Source organism: Oryx dammah, unplaced genomic scaffold, assembly GCF_014754425.2.
Source record: "Oryx dammah isolate SB20612 unplaced genomic scaffold, SCBI_Odam_1.1 HiC_scaffold_5, whole genome shotgun sequence".
Taxonomy (NCBI): Eukaryota; Metazoa; Chordata; class Mammalia; order Artiodactyla; family Bovidae; genus Oryx; species Oryx dammah.
This window is the reverse complement of record NW_024070189.1, coordinates 105685459-105693786: the sequence shown is the minus strand read 5'-3', so window position 1 is coordinate 105693786 and position 8328 is coordinate 105685459.

The following is an 8328-nucleotide window of genomic DNA, read 5'->3' as shown; positions in this document are numbered from 1 at the left end:
CACACTGCAGGCACACACTCCACACACATACTCACCATATACACGGTTTATTCACATACACAGACCCCACACATGCCTGTCACACAGACACCGAGACGCACAACACGCACAGCACACACGTGCAATACGTGCACACAGGCCACAGCCTCACGTGTACCTCATACCACCCACACCCACACTTGTGTCACTTGCATGCTCAGTACACTGCATCACACACGTGACCTATGTGAACAGATACCTGCACCCACACTCCACACACTAAATGCATACACACGTGTGGAAACCAGTACTTGCAATAATTAGAGATACCACCAGGTGGCACCATGACACTTTTATTTGGGCATTTTTACTTGTCTATATAGTAGTTCTCCCAAGTGTAACCAAGACTATTTTCATAGTAATACTAAGATGTCATTTGCCTTTTTTAAACCCTTTCTCCCAGGTGTATACAGTGGAGTTTTCAGGAGAGTACAGATGTATGGCATGGCAACAGACTGAAGGCTGAAGTAGATCTGAGAATCCAGCTGTCATCTGCAAAGCCAGACCTTAAAGAGAGTTGTAAACGTAAGACAATACCACTACATTTTTAGAAGATACAGTTAATTTTCATAAAACGTATTTTATATTAACGTGTACTACGTTTATTAACGCTATTTTAAAATAAATAAATATCTCAAGATCTCCCTCAGTTTCACTATCTAATACAGTTAAAATTGATAGATACAAACTCACATAACAAAAGTTATTTTGGGGGTCTGCAATATAGTTTTTTAAGAGTATCCTGAGGCAAAAACATTTGAAATCACTATTTCATATATAATCACATATCCACCGATACATTTCAAAGTTTTTCTTGTTTTTTAAGTCTTTATTGAATTTGTTACAACATTGATTCTCTTTTATGTTATGGTTTTTTGGCCTAGAGGTATGGGGGATCTTAGCTCTTTCACCAGGGATTGAACCCACACTCCCTGCATTGGAAGGCAAGGTTCCAACCACTGCACCACCAGGGAAGTCACAAGAATTTTCTTTATTATAAATTTGTAAAGAACAAAAACATTACAGAGAAGAGGAAAATCACTTTTAAAAGTACCTATTTCATTTTTTATTACCAATAAAAAATAAATGCCGTAAGTATGTATGGTATGGGTGTCTTCAGTCGTGTCTGACTCTTTGCAGCCCCATGGCCCGCAGCCCTCCGGGTCCTCTGCCCATGGGATTTCCCAGGCAAGAACAGTGGAGCAGCTTGCCATGTCCTCCTTCAGGGAATCTTCCTGACCCAGGGATCGAACCCATGTCTCCAGGGTCTCCTGCACTGCAGACGGATTCTTTACTGCTGAGCCACTGGTGAAATCCCTAAATTCCATACATTGTTTCGCTGTTTTGTGACAGAAAAGTCACACTCATGACAGGGCCAAAGTAAATCACAAGATTATACGAATTAAGGTCTTATGCGAGACAGAGATGAGTTATCTGCTATGCTGGCTGTGTCTTGCCTGTCCATTTGGAGGCCCCTTGGGAAAGTCTGCTCATGGGCAGACACAGGGGGTGGGCTGCCTCCAGGGCATGGCCAGGAGACCAGAGCCGATCGCTGTTGATGTCTTGCCATGTTTTGTCCCAGTGTTTCTGCACGCATTTCTGCCCAGTTGGGGTGTTCTGAGTATAAACTCAGAGCCCCGGGTTGTGTCAGCCGAGTCCTGTTTTGCTGACATTGCCGTGCGTATGTGGCAGCTCGGAGCCTTCACTTGCTCACGCTGCCACCCGGGGCCCAGGTGGGCCCTGCCCCTCAGCGTCTTTATGAGTCTTACTTGAGTGACCCAGCTGCCTCTAAGGTGCCACCTGTGGATTCCTGCTAAGGTGTGTCCCCAAGCGTTTCTTCCTTCAGACAGCAGCCCACGGCCCTCGCCCCGGGGCCCTCTCGGTCTCTGGGCCGTGGAGGCCGTCTCCGTCCTGTGCGGGGCCGTGGCCTGCCGTGCCCTGGTCCTGCTCCTCTGGCCTTGGCTCGCTCTGCCCTCTCAGGTCAGGGGCACGGGCGTGACCTGCTGCTCCGCCGAGGCTATTTGCAGACTCTGTATGGGCCCCAGTTTACCCACTTCGTTAGTACCTGCAGTAGGGCCAGCTCCCAGGAGCTTCCCAGCATCTCCCTCCTCTGACAGAGATGAGAAGAGCCTGCACGGGCCACGTTCCCCTCTGACACGGGAAGGACGGCTGGACTACAGACTTACATAAGTCTCTTGGCGAGCCAAGGTGGGAAGGGGGTTCACTGAACAGAGCAGCCTGTGAAGCAGGCTCTCTCCTGCCTCCCCAGGGCCGTGGGACTCCAGGCAGGACTCTCCCGGAGGGTTCAGCCATGCCCTGTTTTCCCTCTGCTCACCTGCCTTCTTCATGAAGCAGATACGCTTCACTGCAACTGCCAGCCCAGTTGAACTTCTTTCCCAAGATGCGTCTGGGCCCTCAGAAATACCTAGAGGTGTGCCCAGACCCCAAGCCCATGAAAAGTGTTCCAGAGTCTTCATGAGAGTGCCAAGCTTTGTCTACCTGGAGCCCGCTGAGTGTTGGGGGCTGTCCAAGTCCACAGATGGGCCTTTCTGTCCCTCAGCTTCAGCCGGATATCATCTCCAACTCCACACACATACATTTTAAAACTGAGGTATAGTTCAGTCAAATGCACACACCGTAAGTGTATTTAGATCAATGACTTTTTTTTTTAACAAATATTTGCATATCTGTGTGGCCAACACCCCAGTCAACTTATAGAACATTGTTATCACCTTAGAAAAAATCCTGCCTGTTCCTTTCCACTCTGTCTCCCTCCTGCCCCCATCTTGCTCCCCAAGCAAACACTATTTTGATTTCTAGTCCAAAAGATTAGCCTTTTTTTTGTAGTTTTGAACTCCATATTAACAGATCATAAAGTACACACTCCTTTGGATCTCATTTAGCTCAAAGCACATTTTTTAAGGGTATTCTCTGTTTTTGCTTGTATTAGTAAACCATTCCTTTTTAACACTCTCAAGTAGTGTTCCGCTGTGTTGTCACTGTTGTTTAGTTGCTCAGTTGCGTCCGGCTCTTTTGCAACCCCGTGGACTGTAGCCCGCCAGGCTCTTCTGTCAGTGGAATTTTCCGGGCAAGCATACTGGAGTGGGTCGCCATTTCCTTCTTCAGGGGATCTTCCAACCCAGGGACTGAACCCGCGTCTCTTGCGTCTCCTGCCTTGGCTGGCAGATTGTTTACCACTGAGCCACCAGGGAAACCCACACCACAATTTACTTATTCATTTTCTTGTTGATGAGCATTTGAGTTGTTTTCAATTTTTCCATTATGAATAAAGTTGCAATGAACATTCTGGTACAAGAATTTGTGTGGACACATGTTTCCTTTCTCTTGGGTCAATGTGTAGGGGTGGAATTGCTGGGTCATAAGGTAAGAGAGGGCTTCCCAGGTTGCACTAGTGGTCAGTTTATTTCATCAATGTCTTATACTTTTCAAGGCCTTTTACTTCCTTAGATAGGTCTATTCCTAGGTATTCCCAGGAATACAAGAATTTTTCAATACCCACAAATCAATTTATGTGATACACCACATTAACAAATTGAAGAATAAGAAGCATATAAGCATCACAATAGATGCAGAAAGACTTTTGACAAAATTTATGATAAAAAATTTCCAGAAAGTGATCATAGAGGAAACATACCTCAAAATAATAAAGACTGCATATAACAAATTCACAGCTAACATTATACCTAATCTGAGATGCAATGTGTACATGCTAAGTCACTTCAGTGTCCGACTCTGCAATCCTATGAACTGTAGGCCCACCAGGCTCCTCTGTCCATGGGATTCTCCAGGCAAAAACACTAGAGTGGGTGCCATGCCCTCCTCTAGAGGATCTTCCCCACCCAAGGACTGAACCCGCATCTCTTATGTCTCCTGCATTGGCAGGCGGGTTCTTTACCACTAGCACCACCTGGGAAGCCCTAACACTATCCCTGGTGGTGTAAAACTAAAGGCATTTCTTCCAAGATCAAGAAAAGGACAAGGATGCCTACTTTTACCTCTTCTATTCAACATAGTTTTGGAGGTCCTAACCACAGCAATCAGGGAAGAAAAAGAAATAAAAGGAACCTAAATTGGAAAGGTAGAAGAAAAATTGTCATTCTTTGAAGATGACATGATGCTGTACATAGAAAATCCTAAAAGTGCCAACAGAAAACTGAAAAATTCATCAGTGAATTTGGTAAACAATAAATAAAATTAATAAACAAATTTGGTGCATTTCTATACACTAACAACGAACTATCAGAAACAGAGATGATAGAAACAACCTCGTTTACCATTGCATCAAAAAGAATAAAATTATTGTGTGTTTTAAAATGGCTGCATAACAGTCCAGAGTGTGAGTGAACCGCATGCTTTCTTTTGGCTGTTTTAGGCGGGACAGCATGGAGGTTAGGACCATGGGCCCTGGAGCCAGCAGTCCAGGTTTGAAGGGAAAGCACTGGACTGCTGGTTCCTGGGCCCATGGTCCTAACCCTGCATGTTATACTGTCTACAGCAGAAACTAACAACTCTACTCCAATTAAAAAAAAAAAAAGAAAATGCATGTGGAAACTGGGATAATTGCAGTAAATGCTTCTTTTTTCTTTTGTTATAAACCACATTAGTATCTTGCACAAAGCTTGTTTCCTTATTTAAGATTACTCTTTTAGGATCAATATTCAGAAGTAAAATTACTGGGCCAGTAGATGTGCGTATTTTTAAGAATCTTAATATCTATGCCCAAATTGCTTTCTAAAAGGATCCGTTTACCCTCCAACCAGCAGCATATGAGAGTGTCCTCATCACCACAGCGTTCCTGAGAAGTGGTGACTTTTTACTATAGCGGAATGTTCTATCCACAATGGGGGAAGTCATGTCAATAGGCAGTGACTTAGAAGTCACTCTTTACACCTGCTGCGGTAACACCCAGCACCTACCCAGTATTAGGTATTGCTGCAGTTATGCTGCATAACAGCACAACTTATATGTAAATGACATACACTACGTATATAATACGTATTTATTTTTTACTCATGAGTTTGTGGGGCTTCCCAGGTGGTAAAGAACCCTCCTACAATGCAGGAGACCTAAGAGATGTGGGTTTGATCCCTGGGTCAGGAAGATCCCCTGGAGGAGGGCATGGCAACCCGCTCCAGTATTCTTGCCTGGAGAATTCCATGGATGGAGAATCCTGGTGAGTTACAGTCCATAGGGTGGCAAAGAGCTGGATATGACTGAAGTGACTTAGCACCTGCTGTATATGACCTCAGGCACCATGAGTTTGCAAGTTGCCCGGTGTGGCTCTGTTTCATGCTTTTTGGGACTCTTACCCTCCTCCTGCACTAGCAGGGTCATATTCATCTCTAGGTGGTGGAAGGGGTCTGAGAGAGGGCACTCTTGATCACTCAAACATATTTCAAATTTTTCTTGTGTCAGAGCTGCTAATATATCATTCAGTTCAGTTCAGTTCAGTTCAGTTCAGTCGATCAGTCGTGTCCGACTCTTTGCAACCCCATGAATCGCAGCATGCCAGGCCTCCCTGTCCATCACCAACTCCCGGAGTTCACTCAGACTCACGTCCATCGAGTCAGTGATGCCATTCAGCCATCTCATCCTCAGTCGTCCCCTTCTCCTCCTGCCCCCAATCCCTCCCAGCATCAGAGTCTTTTCCAATGAGTCAACTCTTAGCATGGGGTGGCCAAAGTACTGGAGTTTCAGCTTCAGCATCAGTCCTTCCAATGAACACCCAGGACTGATCTCCTTTAGGATGGACTGGTTGGATCTCCTTGCAGTCCAAGGGACTCTCAAGAGTCTTCTCCAACACCACAGGTCAAAAGCATCAATTCTTTGGTGCTCAGCTTTCTTCACAGTCCAACTCTCACATCCATACATGACCACTGGAAAAACGACAGCCTTGGCTAGACAGACCTTTGTTATATCATTGAGTGAGCCCAAAGTCAATGGGAAAGTCCAAAGGGGTGGGGAAGTGCCTCCTACATGGAGCCTGTGACAAGGATGTGGGTGCAGGGGGAGGGGAACAACTGGGGGGATTGTTCAGGCTACCACTCCTTGCATCCTGTTGTTATAAGAAGCTTCTTTATTGGATGTAAAGGGATAAAGGAGAGGTTTCTTTTGAGCTTAATATGCTGATATATTAATAATGTATTTATTAGTGATTTTAGAAATCTTTCATGCTCAGCAACTCAACACTGTTTAAGAGAACCTGTCAGGATACAACTTTTCCTGTACAGTTGCTGATCATGTACGATTTCAGTACCATCTCAGGCAGCTCTCCACCTAGTATGATCTGATTTACTGAAAAGTACATGTGACAGTTTAAATCAGTATCTTAGTTGTACTCCTCACCTTGCTTCTGTCCTGACTTAATTCAATGACAAACTTTATAAACACGTTCATTAGCTTAATAAAAAGCAACACTGGTTTACTAGTCCAGCTATTTAGTGAATCTGAGCAATTTATTAAAAATATGTATTTGAGTTATTTTTATAGAATATGGCAGTTATAATAAGATGTTTTGTTAAAAAAGATCTGTTCTTGCAGTCAGACAGTATATACACTTTGAGAATAATTTCACTTCTTTCTCTCCTAGCTGTTCCCATTAACCCTGCAACCAGTTCCTTACCACACTGAGCTCACTGAGATTTTAATTCCATATTGAAATTTAACTTTTTGTTAAAATCAGTGCACCAACTTTAAGTTTTTACTTTACCTCTTCCTCCATTATTTATAGGGTTCTATATCTTCCACTTTCTTTGATTCTTTGGGGCAAGTTTTACCTGGCATGAACTGACACATGCATGAAGATGTCTTTATTTAGCATCCCCGCCTGAATGCTAGTTTGGCTGGGTATTAAATTCTAGGTTTAAAATGCTTTTTCTTTCCAATTATTAGAGAAATTGCCCTGCTATCTTCCAGCATTCAGGGTAATGGAGGTGTCTGATGTCAAACTGCACTCAATGTGTACTCAGTGTGAAAGTGCTGCACTCAGTATGCCAGCAAATTTGGAAAACTCAGCAGTGGCCACAGACCTGCAGAAGATCAGTTTTCATTCCAATCCCAAAGAAAGACAATGCCAAAGAATGCTCAAACTACTGCACAGTTGCACTCATCTCGCACGCTAGCAAAGTAATGCTCAAAATTCTCCAAGCCAGGCTTCAGCAATATGTGAACCATGAACTTCCAGATGTTCAAGCTGGATTTACAAAAGGCAGAGGAATTGGAGATTAAATTGCCAACATCCCTTGGATCATAGAAAAAGCAAGAGAGTTCTAGGAAAACATCTATTTCTGCTTTATTGACTATGCCAAAGCCTTTGACTATACCAAAGCCTTTGACTGTGTGGATCACAATCAACTGTGGAAAATTCTGAAAGAGAAGGGAATACTAGACTACCTGACCTGCCTCTTGAGAAACCTGTATGCAGGTCAGGAAGCAACAGTTAGAACTGGACATGGAACAACAGACTGGTTCCAAATAGGAAAAGGAGTATGTCAAGGCTGTATATTTTCACCCTGCTTATTTAACTTATATGCAAAGTACATCATGAGAAACACTGGGCTGGAAGAAGCACAAGCTGGAATCAAGATTTCTGGGGGAAATATCAATAACCTCAGATAGGCAGATGACACCACCCTTATGGCAGAAAGTGAAGAGGAACTAAAGAGCTTCTTGATGAAAGTGAAAGAGGAGAGTGAAAAAGTTGACTTAAAGCTCAACATTCAGAAAACAAAGATCATGGCCTCTGGTCCCATCACTTCATGGCAAATAGATGGGGAAACAGTGGAAACAGTGTCAGACTTTATTTTGGGGGGCTCCAAAATCACTGCAGATGGTGACTGCAGCCATGAAATTAAAAGACACTTACTCCTTCAAAGGAAAGTTATGACCAACCTAGACAGCATGTTAAAAAGCAGAGACATTACTTTGCCAACAAAGGTCTGTCTAGTCAAGGCTATGGTTGTTCCCAGTAGTCATGTAGGGATGTGAGAGTTGGACTATAAACAAAGCTGAACACCAAAGAATTGATGCTTTTGAAGTGTGATGTTGGAGAAGACTCTTGAGAGTTCGTTGGACTTCAGGGAGATCCAACCAGTCCATCCTAAAGGAAATCAGTCCTGAATGTTCATTGGAAAGACTGATGTTGAAGCTGAAACTCCAATACTTTGGCCACCTGATGCGAAGAGCTGACTCATTGGAAAAGACCCTGATGCTGGGAAATACTGAAGGCAGGATGAGAAGGGGACGACAGAGGATGAGATGGTTGGCTGG